The sequence below is a fragment of the Chinchilla lanigera genome, unplaced genomic scaffold (genome assembly GCF_000276665.1).
Source record: "Chinchilla lanigera isolate Chin_1 unplaced genomic scaffold, ChiLan1.0 scaffold00007, whole genome shotgun sequence".
Taxonomy (NCBI): Eukaryota; Metazoa; Chordata; class Mammalia; order Rodentia; family Chinchillidae; genus Chinchilla; species Chinchilla lanigera.
In genome coordinates, this window is record NW_004955408.1 from 28,506,034 (window position 1) to 28,524,438 (window position 18,405).

General features: G+C 39.4%; 2 pseudogenes; both read left to right on the forward strand.

Annotated features, from left to right (window-relative positions):
• The first annotated feature begins 348 nt into the window (after window positions 1-348).
• Window positions 349-1,687, forward strand: LOC102026608 (annotated as a pseudogene).
• Window positions 1,688-4,125: 2,438 nt separating this feature from the next.
• Window positions 4,126-15,726, forward strand: LOC102026946 (annotated as a pseudogene).
• The last annotated feature ends 2,679 nt before the right edge of the window (window positions 15,727-18,405 follow it).

The window sequence follows — 18,405 nt, forward strand, 5'->3', positions numbered from 1 at the left end:
GTTACAAAGACAGAGCAACCCATTGCAACAGAAAACATATAAGCTTTTAGACCAACCAAGATCTGAGTTTATCTTCACAGAGCTATAAAATGGTAATAAAGCAATTTGAGAAAGGTCTGTTGTAAAAACCAGGTAGCAGCTTATAAAAGTGTTTAGTGCAGTGCCAGGCCTTTAGGCATGCCCAATAAATGAAAAAGGTCTATTAATATCTATGGATTTTTACTTATCATTCACCTACAGGATTGCTTACAATGTATTTAGGCACTCGAGTCTGAGCAGCCAGCCATGCACAGGGTGCCCGAGTTCCGCTTCCACATGTGTCTGCAAACTGAGATGTTGCAAACTGAGATGTTGCACCCAACCCCACAAGCTAAGCCCTCCAACCCTAAGTAACCCCTAGGTTTTCTTTGATGTGGACATTGCTGGGGAGCAAGTTGGTCAAATTGTTTTAGAACTGTTCATGGATATTTTACCCAAAACTGCAGAAAATTTTTGTGCACTAGGTACAGGACAAAAAGACATTGGACCCACGACTGGGAAACCCCTTCATTTCAAAGGTTGTTCTTTCCATCAAATTATTAAGAAATTTATGATTCAGGGTGGAGACTTCTCAGATCACAGTGGGACAGGTGGAGAAAATGTGGGAAATTTGAAGATGAAAATTATATTGTAAGCACAATTGTGAGGGTTTATTGAGCATGGTAAATGCAGGCCACAATACAAATGGTTCTCAATTCTTTCTCACAATTCCAAGCCCTCATTTGGATAGGAAATATGTGGTGTTTGGTCAAGTAATTGAAGGAATAGGTGAAAAAAATAAAATAAAATAAAATAAAGGAATAGGTGTGGCAAGGATACTAGAAAATGTAGAATTAACAGTGCAAAACCTGCCAAATTTTGCATTGTTTGCAGAATGTGGAGACTTGAAAGAAGGTGATGACTAGAGAATATTTCCAAAAGAAGAATCTCGGAGCAGGCATACAGATTTCCCTGAAGATGCAGAGACGTATTTAAAACATATACATAAAACTTGATTAATAACAAGAGACTTAAAAAACATTGGAAATACTTTCTTCAAGTCTCAGAACTGGGAAATGGCAGCTCAAAAAGACAAAAAGGTTTTAAGATTTGTGGAGAGTTTAAAGGCTGTTATTAAGGAAGCAGATAGATCCAGGCTGCGGCCTGTAGCCTTAAACTGTGTACTGAATATTGGTACTTGCAAAATGCAGGTGCTAAATTGGCAGGGAGCAATTGATAGTTGTTTGGAGGGTCTGTTTCAAGAGCAAATACTAAAGTACTGAGTCACAGAGCTCAAGGATGGCAAGGATTAAAAGAATATGATCGAAGCCAGCCAGGCACAGTGGTGTACACCTATAATCCCAGCACTCAGGAGGCTGAGGCAGGAGGATTACTGTAAGTTGCAGGCCATCCTAGGCTACATAGTGAGTTCAAGGCCAGGCTAAACTATATAGAACCTGTCTCAAAAAAAAAAATATGATCAAGCATTGACTGATCTTAAGAAAGCTCAAGAGATAGCACCAGAAGATAAAGTTCCCAGGCAGAACTGCTGAAAGTCAAACAAAAGATAAAGGCACAAAAAGATAAAGAGAAGGTAGTATATGCAAAAATGTTTGCTTTACTTTACAAGGATTCAGTGGAAGTAAAATATTATTCAAAGATTGTTTAAGGCAATAAGGCAATGTAAAAATTATGTTTATATTATGCCCCAAAATGCACTTCCTTTAACCCTTCAGTTACGCATTGTTTACTGTTTAGAAACACTGATAATTTCCATCTTAATAAAATGTTATAAAAAATTATATTGACTATTTTTCTCAATTTATCCTATCATATTTGCTTTGTCTATCTCTCAAAGGATTTTTATGAAGCTAAAACAAACTAATACATATTTCTATGTGCAAATATGAATACAGGAACATCTCACAAGGACGTACACCAGAATGCAGTGGTTATCTCTCAGAGCCATGAGAATGGATGACTTTTGTTTTATATAGGCTTACTTGCCTTTTCAATCTTTTCTATAAATTTTTATTATGTATATTTTGGTTTGGTTTTTTGGTAACATACATTACAGTGTGCTAAAAAAGATATTGTATTGTTTGGAGAAAAGAGCTAATAAAAGCTTTGCTTTCCTGAGGAGCTGAGATGTATTTTCCTTTTTAATAAGAATTATCAGACTGAATTATCACCTTTCTTACTTTGCTACCAGGGAGTTGAGAACCAAAATTTTGTTCAGTCATTCAGTTAGGCTTTAACTCTTTTGCATATTTCTCTCAATTTCTCTGCTGGACCTAGTCTTGACTTTCTCATCTAATTTCTATTTTTCTGATCCTAATTTTGTATTTTTATGTATATTTAACTATTTTTCTGTGTCTGCCATAAGCTATCACAATTCCTTTGTACAATCATGCCAAGCACGTGCACACACACACACACACACACACACACACACACACTTAAATGACTTTTAAGGGTTGCTGTAGCCCTTATACTGCGTGCTTTGTTCCTGAATTTCACAAAGCTCCTGATTACCACATTAATGATAGAGTTATAGTTATCTTTAAACTCTATTTCTGAGTATTTTTAAGTGCAGTATTTCCCAGTAATAATAATATTATAAATCTTAAAATTAGGTCACTGTTTTATTAAGTGCTTAATACATAAAATTATATATATGTTCATATACAGCAAAATTACATTTTTAACTACTAAAAAATCCACCTCATTCTCTATTCTTCCTTACCTACTTTACTGAATTTTTATATATCCAAGCAGTAGCAAAACCAAAAAAGTCTACTACACACCGCAGAGAACAAAGTATATAGCTGTGATTATCTATAGCGCAGAGCTTGAAACCTCTGTTAGACACACAGACACTCTGGAAAGCACACGGCAATACACAGGCTTCATACGAGCATAAGCTCCCACAGAAAGACATTAAAGGCACTAACAAAACCAGTCTTTCAGAGCCCTGGAATAAAATTTCAAGAGGCCCTTAAATAGAATCCAGTGTGGCAGCCAGCCAATCAATTATTAATGCTGCAGTCACTTTATGCCACCATTCTCAAAAGGAAGGCCCTCCCTCAGACTGGGGAAATGAAAAGGCTGTGATCTCCTGCTGCTATAAAAGCCAGCCAGTTTACAAATACTTTAAGAGCCTCATCAATGGCAAAAGAACGGAGCACATTAATTATACAAAGAAAGGCCTTCACCAGGGTCCTGTCTCCCTCCCTACCTCACGTCCACCCTCCAGGAATCGTAGGAAGAGCAAATATCTTCACAGCTCCTGCTTTCATACCATCACATTTGCTGTTTTGGTCAGCAAAGGCTGATGCCAGCAGAGGCTATCTGGGTTGCTCACCCACACTAAGGCCAGGGACACACACTGCACCTCCCCGCTTGTCTCCGCAAAAATCAACACAGATACATGCTGCATAAAGACATCTCAGTCAATGATGGACCACTTATATCACTGTAGCTACACCACATAACCTAGGTGTGGAGTAGGCTATACCATCTGGGTTTCCGTGAATGATTGTACAACAATAAAACTGCCTAATAATGAATCTCTCAGAACATATCCCTATTTTTAAGTGACACATGACTGTATAGAGAAAACAATACATGATGCTAATAAGAAGGGTGAACATTCATTAAATTCTTGCCTGTACTAAGTCATCTAACCTGCTTAAGAACAGAATAGGATAAAGGCAATTATTACCTTTTCTATAGAGGAGTACACACAGGTAACAAGCTACAGAAATCCTCATTTATATATTTTTTGTTTGTTTTTCTTCTGGTACCAGGAATTGAACTCATGACCTTGCACTTGCCAGGCAGGTGCTTTGCCGCTGAGCTAAATCCCCAGCCCCAGAAATCTTCATTTATAATCCCATGAAAAAATGACTGGAATTCTAGTAAATTAATTCCAACCTACTACTTCCAGGGCAACGTATCATCAGAATAAAGATACTAAGGCGTATTTGTAATTGTGGGGAGCCAAGGGGCTAAGTCCAACTAGAACAATGGCTGCCCAGAACAAAGGCCTCAACCCAGGGCCAAATCTGGATTTTATTAATTCATGAAGAGGGGAGTGGCTTGGAGATGAGTGACTGCAAGAGTGGCAGGAAGTATGTAAGTGCTGCGAGCTGGGCTAAGTTGGAGGCTTGAAATAACTTCTGTATTATGCAGAGAGAGATAGAAAAAGTAATCTGCCCATCACAGATTGGGGCAGTATCTAGTGTTTTGGAGTACAGGCAAGAATTTAATGAATGTTCAGCCTTCTTATTAGCATAGCTGAATGTGATATTAGAAGGTGGGAACTGATTGGAGGCAAGTCACTGGGGGAATGACCTGACAGGGTATGTTGCTGTCCCCAGCTCCTCCATTCTATCCCTGCTTCCTGGCTGCTATAAGGTAAACAGCTTTCCCCTGCTATGCCCTTCTATCAACTGTGGACTGAATCCCTTAAAACCATGAGCCAAATTAAATCTTCCCTCCTTTAAAGTGTAAGTGTCAGGTATTGTGTCTCATAATACAGGTTCTAATATGGAACCTTTATTCCATACCACCTGGAAAAAGTTAGAGCAACTACCATTTGTTAAGTACCCTTGATGAAGCAGATAAAATTTACTGAATACCAATAACAACTCAGCAAGGCAGGAATCTATTTTTTTTATTTTTAAAATATAAAATAGTAAAATTTGCTTTTTTACATTTGTGGGGAACAACTCAGACAGCTTCAAAGCTCAGGAGCATCTAAGGACACCTGAGGACACAACCCTGCTTGTCTAGCTCAGGCACACAGTGGGATACAGTTATATAACCAAGACGTAGCACAGGTAAACACACTTGAGCTGGTTACAGCATTATACAAGAATGTAAATATGTGATAACAACCTGTATAAGAATTATACAATAAAGACACAGGGTGCTCTTGTGCTCTGCTCTGCCCCACGCTGCCTGCTGTTGTTGTTGCTGTCTTGCACATGTGCATTCTTTAACCTAATAACCTCACTCATGAAAATTTCTCTTGCTCCCCTCCCCAGTGGCTGACAACTAGTCTAGATGCTGAGGTGAGTGGTCACATGGAGGCTGTGAAACAGCACCCAAAGGTGAGAGAGAGCCCTGGGGAATGGCTAAGTGACCCCCAGCCTTGCCATGACTACCTATGGCCACCTTCTTGGTGGCTTGGAAGACCCCATAGAACTGAGAAACAGTCCATTTGGAGCCCAGGGATATCTTGCAAACCCTGGAAGCAATAGACAAATTTCTTTCACTCACCATGAACTAGTGGGGGTAGTTCTTCACTCTCTTCCACTGCATAAATCAAGAAGTAGATGGCCTTGGCTGGCCAACTGCAGGAGATAGAGGAGGACCTTAAGCAATTGCTGGATATTTCAGTGCTCATGTTTCAAAGCATGGGAAGCACTGCCTCCTCCAGAAATATCTTCAGAAGCAGGTAATCAGATTGTGATTGGCTTGCAGATCTGTAAGCCACCATGCACAGTCTGAAGGATGCTTTGCTGGCATGGGGGTAGGCTGTAGATAAAAACATGGTCCAGGGAACTGGCTTGTCTGTCAAATTCTTGGGTGTTATATGGTCCCACAACTGTGTGCCAATTACAGACATATGTGGGCTTGCTAGGTTTTTGGCAGACATACCACACCTAACTACACTGCTGTGCCCTTTATGACCAAAAGCAGAACAACATGGGGCTGATAGACCAATGGAAGCTGCTTTTCAGGATTCAAAGTGCATAAGTGCAAGCCCTACTAGTCATTAACCATAACCTGCCATTTATCCTGTCAGTGTAGATGACAATGGATTTAGCTGAGATCTATGGCAAAAACAAGGGAACTTGAAGCACCCTGTTGGGTTTTAGTCACAGTTGTGGAAGGGAGCCAAGAGCTGGTATTTCTTGATTGAAAAACAGCAGCACTGTACATTGCTCTATTGGGTTAATAATATTCCTTAGTTATTGTGGGCTGATCAGGTCCACAATTCCCAAACAAGTGTACAGTGAAGGCTAAATAAAAAGAGGCAAATGGAATGATTTCAGGGCTCCAGAGGATCAAAGCCCTCTCACAGAATTCGGGATTCTCTCAGGGCTAAGACCAAGACCTTCTCTGGGTGGCCCATATTTATTTGGTTATCAGAAGAAGGGAGGGGAGTACTCAAAAAGGACAGAATTAGTCAAGGACTTCTGCAAGCAAGGTATTAAATTAATCCATAATAAGGATTAAATTATTCCACCCAGGAGTGAGATGCCTGAGGCTATAGTCTTTATCTAGTTGAGATCAGATCCAGGTGTCCATGGCTGCAATCCTTTGAGGCTTTCCGGCTTCATCCACCACTACAAGCTTTACTAGGGATTGACTCACAGAGGTTTACTTACTATGAGTCCACCATCCATTTCCAGGCAAGGACCCTAAGGCCTTGGACAGATTCACAAGTGAACACAAAAAGCCAATGGGTTAATTTAAGTCCTGCTCAGGCTGCTTCACAGTGGTCTCCATCACTGCTCCACATGTCTGTGAGGGATCACACGATAACAGACAATGAAAGTACACACAAAATACCCAATAGAGAGCTGGGTATGGACATGAATAGCCCATCCCAGGAGTGAAGGGCAATAGGCCCCTACTCTCATGCATTGGGGGATATACCTCTAAAAGTGATCCTCTTTTTTGGCCAGTCTATTGGCAGCCAGATCCACAATGGTTTGGGGGCCCATGACATATATGGCCTAGGAACCCATCCAGGAGGATAGTCTACAGGAAATGACTCCTGGCCCCTATGCAAAAGGGAAAGAGGGACCTCTGGCTGATGCTGGGCATACTGATAGGTCTAGCTGTGACCCAAGACCCCACAATGGACAACAGTCACTGTCTAGTCCAACACAGAAGTACTCTGGTTTGAAATCAAAACAGGCAGGGCAAGCCAATGGGCAGAGTTGTGGGCAGTGTAATTATTTGTGATGCATAGAGAAAGCCCCTTGCATGTGTGCATGGATAGTTGGGCCATCTTTAGGGGACTGATGCTCTGGCTGCTGGCTTGGGTAGTTCAAGAATGATAAGGTACTGTCCCTTGTGAAGTGCCAACCTATGGCAAGACATATGGAAATGTGGCCAAAAACCTGACTATGTAGGGTATCATGGTTCAAGAACTAAGCCCCTCCTCTCACTGGGAAATGACTTAACAGATGCCTTGATCAGGCATTGCAAAGGCTGACCAGTAGGAATAGCATCTGATCAAAAATATTGACTACCTTGCCATGCCCTGTTGTTAATGGGAAGCAAGGACTGTGATTGTAATAGTTCTTTTACTATGATTTTAATGTCATTTTTAGACATATGTTTGTAATCAGGTTAATTAGTGAAAGTATTGTGGTTTTAACCTTGAATTTTGGTTCTCCTTTGACTATTTTGCTTTTGGTGCAGGAATGAGTGTTATAAGAACTGTATATATGTAATTGTTATATTAATGTAAATCTGAATAGACCAAGACATGTTAACTTTTCATAAATTTGCCACTAGAGACTAAGGTTTAAGGAAATGTATATGGTTATCAAGTGAATCAGTGCAGTGCTGGGTGTGGAGGGCCCACCTGAGGATTGTTGACAATAATATAAAAAGGAGAACTGGAGAGGAAGAGGGAGGCTATTGGTTCTCCTGGAAATTTTGCTGTGCTGACTCTCCTGATACGAACTCAGCTGTTCTCATCATCGATGGAGCTCGGGACCTTGTCACTGAGAATGGCTACAGTTTACTTTGGGGGACCTCTGATCCTTACTTTGAGCATTGCTTCCTGGCTCCAGAGGGGAAGATGGTGTATTGTTCAGCCTCCTCAAGGAGCTTGTCAGGCTAGCTTTTGAGATATGAACTTGGCTCTTCTCATCATCAGAGGAGCTGAGAACCTCGTTGTCACTGAGGATGCCTGTGGTACTTTTTAGGGGAGCTCTGGTCCTTACTTTAAGCATTGCTTCATGGCTCTAGTGCAGATTCCTCAGCCTACTGATACACTTTCTAGCTTCTACCACTCACCTTTGGCCTTCCAATGCAGATCCATGAAACAGACTTGCATAAGACATTGTCGTGGGCTCTAGGCCTCCAGCTGGACTTGTAGGGGAGGCATTGTGATTGGCTCTAGGTCTTCAGCTGGACTCATGCAGGACATTGCTGTGGGATCCAGGCCCTCAGCTGGATTCTTTGAGTGTGGACAGATCTCCCACACTCTTTTGCATTTCACTCTTTGGTGAATATTATAAAATAATCCTGTAAATTATGTGTCCTGTATTAAATGATTTCCCTTGCAAACTCTGACTACAACAACATTCCAAAAAATCACAAGGAAAATTAGAAACCTACTTGACATAATGAAAATTAAAACATATTATATCAAAATCTGTAAGATGCAGTTAAAAACATACTCAGAAAAGAATTTATAGTTACAAATATGTTAGTAAAAAAGAAATATGATCTCAAATCAATAACCTAAACTTCTACCTTAAAATATTAGAAGCCTGGTATGGCAGCACATACCTGTACTACCTGGCAGGATGAAGCAGGACCACCACAAGTGCAAGACTAGCCTGGGTGCCTTAGCAAGACCTTATATCAAAATAAAAAATAAAAATGGCTGGGAAGGTAGTTTAGTTATATAACACCTCTAGAGACAATCACCAATACCACAAAAAGAAAAAAAGGCAGCAGCAGAAAAGCAAATTAAACCTAAAACACACAGAAGGCAAACAAATAATTAGGGCAACAATAAATAAATAAAATAGAGAATTGAATAACAATAGAGGAATTTAAAGAGATCAAAGTTGTTTATAAAACTCAACAAAATTAACTGAAGTGACTGAGAAAAAAATAAAACAAATTACTGAGTCAGCAACCAGCCCACCAGATGAATCCATATGTCTGGCCCCTCCCACTACACCACAAGACTGGCAACCAGCCCAGCAAGAAGCCAGTACTAGACAACCAGCTTCTCCAGAGGAATTCAGGTTCTGGCCCCTCCCCCTACATTATGGGACCAAGCCACCAGGGGAATACCAGCCACAGAGTAGGACCCTGACTAGGGCATACAGAATGAACAGGCAAGACCAGTGAGATGGAAAAGTCTGAAATACAAGCCAACAGGTGATAAGTTAGATGAACCAGCACTGTGCTCAGGGACAAAGATGCATCGAAAAGAAGCAAGTGGAGGGGAGCCCCCTTTCTTTTAATATTATTTTATTTTATCTTGTTTTCTCTTTCTTTTATCTTATTTTCATTTCCTTTTTCTTTTTTCTTTTCTTTTTTCTCGATTTTTTCTTTTGTCCTTTTTTTTCCTTTTTTCACTATTTTCTAAGTGGCTGTGGAGAACTCCAACCACAGAAAACTAATCCCACCCCTCAAACCCAGAGAACAAGTTTAGATAATCTCTGGAATACTCTGTCATTCTTTCTTTTATACCCCTTCTCTAGTTCCCAAACCTTGCAAGACCATACTTTGTCTTCCAGCCTTGCTTCTACTTCCTTTCCAGTTATCTTTGTTTTATACACTGTCCTCCCTAAATTTCCCCACTGCGGGGTAAAACCACTCTACAAAGGGGAAACACTTTGCGTACAAACTCCTAATTTGCAATCAGTTCTGTTATACAACTATAAACTTTACTCCTATGGTATACAGTACAAAATCAAAAGTTACCATAGTTTGTCAGATTCTAAATTGTGCTTGTTGCTATCATTATTGCTAATTGTACTACTTTAGCTAGCATGTCACATCTGTTGTAATCAGTTATTCTCCCTTTTGTAATAATACTGGAAAGATCTGGGGTAATAACCTCTCCACAACCCTACACCAAAGGACTGGGCACTGAGCCAAACAGATATCAACATCCCCCTCTCAAGTAATTGGGAAGGTAGGATCTTGGGACAGACACAAATGAAGAATCTCCCACACACAGAAGATATGCCTTAAGAACAGACTTCTAGAAAGGACTTGATACTAGTGTTATAGCTGCCTACTACAAAAACTCACAAGGATCATCACAGAAAACAAAATAAAAAAATTTTTGAAACAGAAAATAACAAAATTAAGGAGCAGCTTGGCAAGCACAAGGTCATGAGTTCAATTCCTGGTACCAAAAAAAAAAGATGAAGAAGCAAAATGCAATCTCAGACCTCCAGCCCACCCATACCAAGTCCAAGAGACAGCAACATAGAAGAAATTGGAAGACACACACCTGAAATTTCTGAAACGATACCAATTGCAGTAAAAAAAACAAATCCATGAAGCTATAGAGGAAATCAAATCAGAAATAATCTCTCAAAGAAAAAAGAAATGACAACCATAATGAAGAAAGTGCTCAATATAGCTAGAGAACACATAGATAGTAAAATAGAAGAACATAGAAAAATGATGGACACCTTGAATGAACAATATAGGAAAGAAATAGAATACATGAAACAGATTCAAAGAGATATACAGGAAATTTTTAAAATTTCATTGAAAGCTGGCAAAACGACTTGAACAGAACTAAAGATAGACTTTCAGACCTTGAAGACAGGATCATGGCTAATGATCACAAAGGGAAAGGTTTCCTAAAAATAACAAGGACCCAGGAAATAACAATTCAACAGCTGCAAGATGATGCAAAGAAAAACAATGTAAGACTAATAAGTGTTAGCGAAACAGCAGGACTCAACACAAATGACATAAAAAACTATTTGCAGAAGAAACAGCAGGAAATTTCCCAAGCAAAGGAACACAATCTAACATACAGTTAAGTGAAGCATATAGCTCCAAACAGCCATGACGAAACAGCCATGACCAAAATAAATCTACACCCAGACATGTAATAATCAAGATCCCAGAAATTCAGCACAAAAACAGAATATTACAATTGTTAGAGGAGAGGAACAGATCACTTATAAAGGAAAGCCCATTAGAATCCTCCAAATTCAATCCTCCAAAATTCAAAGATCCAGTCCAAAAATGGGCATCTGAAATGAATACACACTTCTCAGATGAAGAAATAGAAATAGCAAATAAATATATGAAAAAATGTTCAACACCACTGGTCATTCAAGAAATGCAAATTAAAACAACACTGAGATTCCATCTCACCCCAGAAAGAATGGCTATCATCAAAAACTCAACCAATAACAAATGCTGGAGAGGCTGTGGGGATAAAAGAACACTACTCCACTGCTGGTGGGAGTGTAGATTGGTGAAACTACTGTGGAAATCAGTTTGGAGATTCCTCACAATACTAGGATTAGGAATCCCACTTAACCCAGCTATTCCCCTTCTGAGTATTTTCCCAGAAGAATTAAAAACATCAAACCACAAGGATATATGTGCACCTATGTTTATAACAGCACAACTTGTAGTAGCTTAATCTTGGAAATGACCCAGATGTCCATCAACTGAGGAATGGATAAAAAAGATGTGGTATTTTTATACAATGGAATACTACTCAGATATAAAAAGGATAAACTCAAGACTTTTATAGGTAAATAGATGCAACTAGAGACCATACTCATAAGTGAAATAAATCAGACTCAAATGTGTAAACATCATATAGTATCCCTAGTATGAGAAAGTGAAAAAGTAAATAAATCCAAATCTATAATATATTGTGAAAAGGAAAGAATTTGTTCAAAAGGAAAGAACATGGGCTGGGGATGTAGCTCAGCAGCACAAGTGCCTGCCTAGCAAGCGTAAGGTCCTGAGTTTGATTCCCAGTACCAAAAAAAAAAAGGAAAGAACAACTAGGAAGGGGGAAAGGAGAAAAAAAGGAAGAGGAAAAAATATATATATACAAGATAGATAAGACAATTGTACTACTAATTTCTATTTGCTCACTGAAAAGAACATTTTATGCTTATATTATTTGATAAGTTTTGCATGCCTATATCTTATAATCTGAGCAACTACTTTGAAGATAACAATATGCAATATATTAACCATTTTTAATTTCCTATTGTCTTGTTCTGAAATTCTGTATCATTGTTTTTATTGATTTTTTTCCTCTTTAAAATAAAAAAATCAAATTACTAAAACCAGGTATGTAAGTGGAAACATTATGGACTAATTTTACAGAAACAAAGATAATTATAATAGAATACTATGTTTACAAACATTAGAATCTGGATGAAATGAACAAATTCCTAAAAAGACTAAAAGTACCCGAACTGTCTAAAGAATAAAACCGACCCAAATGTTTACCACTGAGGAATGGATCAGCAAAATGTGGTACATATACTTATGGAATATTATTCAGCAATGGAATATTATTTAGCAATCAAAAAGAATAAAGTACTGATACATTCTATAACATGAATGAACTTTAAAAGGTTATACTAAGTAAAAATGGACAGAATACATGTAACATATTGTGTATTTTCACTTAAATTAAATGTCCATAAGAGGCAAATCCATAAAGACAAAGTAGATTCATGGTCTCCTCCAAGATGGCAAACAATGGCAGCAGGAGGGGTGGGGAGTTTCAGTGCTTGCACTGTGGAGTGAAGTGAGCTATCTGTTATGAACACAACTGAGACAGGAGATTAGGGCATGGTAGTGAGGCTGGACAGTAAGGCATGACCTGCTGACCACAGAAACCTGTCAAATCACAGTGCAGAATAGAAAAAAAGATATAAAGAATGGATAGAAAGGGACAAGGGGACAGATCTTATCCAATGGGGAAGTGGTCTGAGAGAATAAGGACAAGGTCATGGAGGAGAGGATGGGGAAATGAGAGGAGTAAAGATGTGCCATGTGCACAATCGTAGTAATGCCAATCAATATAAATGAGACCTATGGCATAACAAGCACTAAGACACTATCAATAAGAAAACAGTGATGGGGAACCAGAGGAGGAGGGAGTGGGAGGGAAGGAGGTTAGCAAACCAAACAAACAACAACAAGCTGTAATATGTACATGTAACCGCTCCACAAAATGATTGTAAACTGCCTGAATTACAAACATGAATTAATAAAGAAAATTTTTTTTAAAGACAGCAGCTGTTGGGTCTTCGACCACTGGCTTTAGTCTTTGAATAACCTGATCTATACGCAGGGTGTAGTTCCTTGCTTCTTTTCACTTCTACTTGTTTTCTCTTCTTCTTTTATTCTTTAACCTTCCCTTACGTTTCTTTTTTTGGTACTAGAAATAGAACTCGGGACCTCACACTTGCCAGGCAGGCGCTGTGCCACTAAATTATATCTAGCCCCTTAACTTGCAATAGTGTTAAACTTTTATGTTAATTGACTGAACTGACCAATTCTTTGAAAGGAACAAGAGCCTGGAACCACTGGACAGGCTCCACTGGACACACCAGTGTCCAATAACAGAACCACAACTTCCCATGCAGTCTGAAGACCATCAAAAAAATACTACAGATCAACAGGATGATATAAGTGCCCTGCACTGTAAACTGATCTGCTCTATTCAGAATGCAATTTCCAACGAAGTCTTGAATATCATCAATATGCATACCGAAGTTTCAACCAATTTAACTCTCCCTCTCCTTTGAGAAGGCATTGGGTAGACAGGCTCAACAGAACCGAAAGTGCAAACCAGAAGACAAACTAAAAGAACTTTATAGACAATTGTTCTACTGCTTGGAATGCTATGATGAATGCCTAGCTGTGTATAAAGATCTCATCTGAAACTGTCATGAGGAAAAGAAAGCAAACTTTCAGGAGTTGCTATAGCTCAAAACAATTGGGAAAAAATGATTCCAGAAAACATGGGCCTCCAAGAAGGCACACACAAACTGTGCTACATTGTTACATGTGCACTGATGGGATAAAGACAGCTGCATAAGGTGTGAAAGTCCTACAAAATCTGAAGATCTTTCGTGGCTTTCATTTTCAGAAGATTCTGATGGGACAGAGAAACACTCACAGGCAGAACTATTCTGCAGCTTTAGGGTTGTACAGAAAAGGCTTTGCAACTTTACAATCAGATAATGAAATTAAAGCCAACAGATAGGGGATTGCTAGCTGTACTTGCAAATAACAACATTACCATTAACAAGGACTAAAATGTCTTTGATTCCAAGAAGGTGAAATTACCACAGGAGTAAAATTTAAGCTTCTCAAGAAACAAAGGCAAGCTGTAGAATTTAACAAAGCTTTACTTGTTATGTACACAAACCAGGCAGAACAATACTGCAAAATGCCCGCTGATTTATGGTCCCAAATTCTCGAGCATCTCCTGCCTGTGTTAATCCAAGCAGCCATGAAAAATAAAAGCAATAGAGATGCTTCAGGAATTTTCAGGTCAGCATCCAGAAAACACCGCTGAAATTAAGGTGACCATAAGGCACAGGTGAAAATTTCTCAAGGTAATATTTCCAAAGCATGTCTGATATTGAGAACTTAGAATGTAGTGGAAAATAAACTGCAATAAAAAAAATTCTTAAAAGCTATAGCTTCATAATTGGGCAGTCAGACTCAGCTGACCTTGGCCATACAGCTGAAACTCAGAAATAATTGACTCAGGTCTATCTGGCGAGCTGCACAATGCCCTACACACATATTTGTTTTTCTAAACTGTTTCAAGGACTATCTATCTGAGATGCAGACTAATCCTGTCGAGGTCACACTAAATCTTGTCTGCTTGCCGGGCCTCTAACCACCCCCACCTCCGATCTTCCTGCCTCATGATAAATGAGCCTCTCTACTTAAAATTACCCTGGACACTTCTGCCTGACAACATATGACAAAATGTATGCAACCAATTATAAAGTAACCCATTATCGACTCTAGACTTGCTACTTACAAAAAGTATGTAAGTTGGTGTTTTACTTTAAGGCAGTGCTGATGCTTTGGGGACTGGTCCTTCATCAGCCCACTGAGGTAAATAAAAGTTGCCTTCCAAACTCCTTGGTGCAAAGAGTTTTCTATTCAGTCTGCTACAGCTTTTCTGCAACAAGAAGAGTTAAAGAATAATCCGGGAATGATGTCTGCATTAACAACCATGTAAAGCCACAAGAAAGATACTGATAGGGTCATTGAGGTCTTTGTACAGGCTATCCGTTGGTATCAAAACCATCAGCCCAAATGTTCTGCCCATTTATCCTGGATAAGAGACAAACTCAAATATGAGCAGATGAAGGAGGTGATCAGTGATCTTGAAAAGCTATGGAGAGAAAATCCAAAAGAAACACCTTGGCACTTGCAGATCCAGAGAAAGCAGCAGCTCCTAGAAAACATTTGCTCTCATCTAAATAGTATCTCTCTAACAGTACATGTTGAGGCTCTCGAAAATTCTCCTGGTGTTATGCATATATGAACCAAGGTTACTGGAGATAGTTAACCAAAAACTATCTATCCAGGACAGGAAGATTTGAAAAAGAAGAAGAAAAAGGAGGGAAAACTGCCTAAGAATTAAAACCCAAGAGTTATACCAGATCCAGAAATATGGCTACCTATGAAAGAATTTTCTTATTACCAAAGAAAAAAGAAGGGTCAAAAGGAGGATCCAATTAGAAAAGGGACTTAGGGAGCAACTATAGGGACTTCCTCTGAACTGGATGCCAAAAAACTGTGACCCACCTCCCCAAGACCTGGCAATATAGCGACAGTACCTACCTCTACAAGTAACATTATTCTCCCCCTCAAGGACTCCAGAAACCTGTAAGGGCTCCAGCAACGAAACAGCAACAAAGAAGAAAGGAAGAAAAGGTGCCTGGTGATTAGAATGTTCTTGTTCCAGGCTGTTTTTAAACTAGTCTCAATGACACTAGGTACATAACAACGGTAACACAGCAAAAAACACAGGACTTCCTCCTCTTCCATCCCTGCATTTTCATAAAATAATTTCTCATGCATCACATAAGAAAACATCTTCCTCAAACTAGTGAGATCCTACTTATCCCACCTCGTTCTGCCTCATTCTGAGGACTGAAGATTGCAGGGCATTTGCCCACCTTGATATCTGTTGCATCCTTTATCTTTCCTGATTTGATCTTTTTGGCATCTCACAAATAAGGCACATTACCAGGGGTTTCCCAGGATTTAAACAGAAACTATTTCTGCTCTTTCAAATAGAGTCTGAAGATGCTTGTTCTTATCAAGTCCCACTTTAGGTTGTGTCTCAGGAGGCTCTGGCAGACCAAGAGTGGAATCTTCTGAGCATTCCAAATATTTGCTTAGAAATACCATGTGATTTTTAAAAAACCTTGTCAAAACACTGCTGTTCTTCACTTGATTAAATGAATGGCCACACAAGAGAATACAGTAATTGTCTTCAATAATTTTAACCACAGAATCTCTGTCATGTTATACTAGAACATGGGATACTATTCATATATGTGCACATATTATAGATGGCAGCTTTATGCCCTTTATCACTTTTGTTTTCAGATTATGTTAACATGTTGATTTAGTACCACTGATGATTTCAAGAAAATATATCAGTGTTGCAAGTGATTGATTCATGTTGCAATGTAGATTTAGACCCAGTATTCAGAAGTTAGATGGGTTCAAACTGTCTCAATCAAAAAGATTAATGGCCCCTACCAAGAACATAAAGATTGACTTCATTACATAGAAAATCAATACCACACAGTATTAAAATCTAGCAGGACTGTTTGACCCAATTAATATTGGGTCAAATGGCTCCTCTTTCTAGTCATGGGTTTATGACCATTCATTACCTTTCCCAAAGTAAAGCCACTTACACATTCAACAGCTTTGAGCATCTATGGCCATACCACCCTGAACATGCTTGATCTCATCAATAGCTGTGGGCTATGTTGGATGCCTACCCTTGTTGGTATTTGTCTTTGTTACATTTCTCCTTGGGAGACAAAATACCCATCACCCAGAGTTAAAGGAGGTAAAGGTTTATTTAGTTCACAGTCTGCAGCAATTTCAGTTCATAGTTGGTTGGCTCCAAGGCAACGTGGCATGGCAAAGGGGCATCACAGAGAAGAAACAGTCCACAGCAAGTGGGCAGGTGAGAGCAAGCAAGGGACCTTAGCAGCATCTTTCTGCCCCTTTTATATTCTATCTAGGCTACTGGGATTAGGGGTTAATTATTCTATCTAGGCTACTGGGATTAATCAGTCCACAAATCAGTGGACTGATTAAGTAATCACACACCTTTAATCGTACCACCTTAGTTTTTAGTTTCGTTTTGTTTTTTTGTTTTGTTTTTTTTCCAGTACCAGGAACCGAACTCACGACCTTGCGCTTGCCAGGAAGGCGCTGTGCCGCTGAACTAAATCCCCAGCCCCCCGTACCACCTTAGTCCTACATTGCAACACGAATCAATCACACACTCTAGATCCAGCCACCACTGAAAAAGCCCCACCTATGACCCCATAAAGTTTTGGAGGGACATCTAGACACAAGCCATAACAGTATTCATTTTATGTTACCCAATATATCATTTCTTTTAGATTTTGGAGTATTTCCTTGTAATTATATTACTCTGTCCTTGTTAATAAAGTGCTGCTGTGTTTGACTGAACAAAAAAACTAGATTAGTGGTTGCCAAGGGCAGGAGTGGTAGAAAAATAGGACCTGGTGACTGCTAATGAATTCAGGATCTCCCTGGGGGATGATAAAAATACTCTAAAATTAGTGATAATAGTTGTGCTATTGTGGAAAAACCAAAGAGAACTGAACTGCATATATTAAGAGACAGAATTTTATAGACTTTGAATTCTATATGAACTTGTTTTTGTTTTATTAGCACATGTTTGTGATACATAATGATTACATTCATTGTAGGTAGTTGGCATATGCATGTATTGGTCAGTGCTTACAAGAGCTTGCAGGGCTGGGTCCAGGCTTCCCAAAAGATTGCACATGCTCTGAATCAGATTTAAGGCAGAACACAGAAGTTTACAAGATTGGCCTACAATGGCTGTCTACAAAGTCAAATGTAGAAGAGTGCAAAAGATCTGTCTGCAAGTTAGAGACCCAAAGGATCCGGCCAAAGCCCTGAAGCCCACAGCAATGTCCCAAACGAGTTTGCAATCAGGAGGCCAAAGGATCCATGACAGAAGACCAAGGGGTCTGCATCAGGAGGTTGAAGGGTCAGTGCTAGAAACTAAAGAGTCTGTATCAAGGCCAAAAGTCCAGGGCTAGAAGCTGAAGAACCTGGGCCAAAAGCCAGGAGATGATGCCCAAGGTGAAGGTGAAGACCTAAGCTCCTCTGAAGAAAACAGCTGATGCTCTTTGGAGGAAAATCTGCAGCAACAAAGCTCTTCCAAGGGAAATCTGCTGAAATCCTTCCCTCCCATTCTCCTTTTATACCATCCTGATAACCATCCTCCTTAGAGTGGGATTTCTATGCCCAGAACCATGCTGACTCAATTCAGGCGGTGTTCCCCACTCAAATTGGCAGTCAATAACCACTACAATGTAC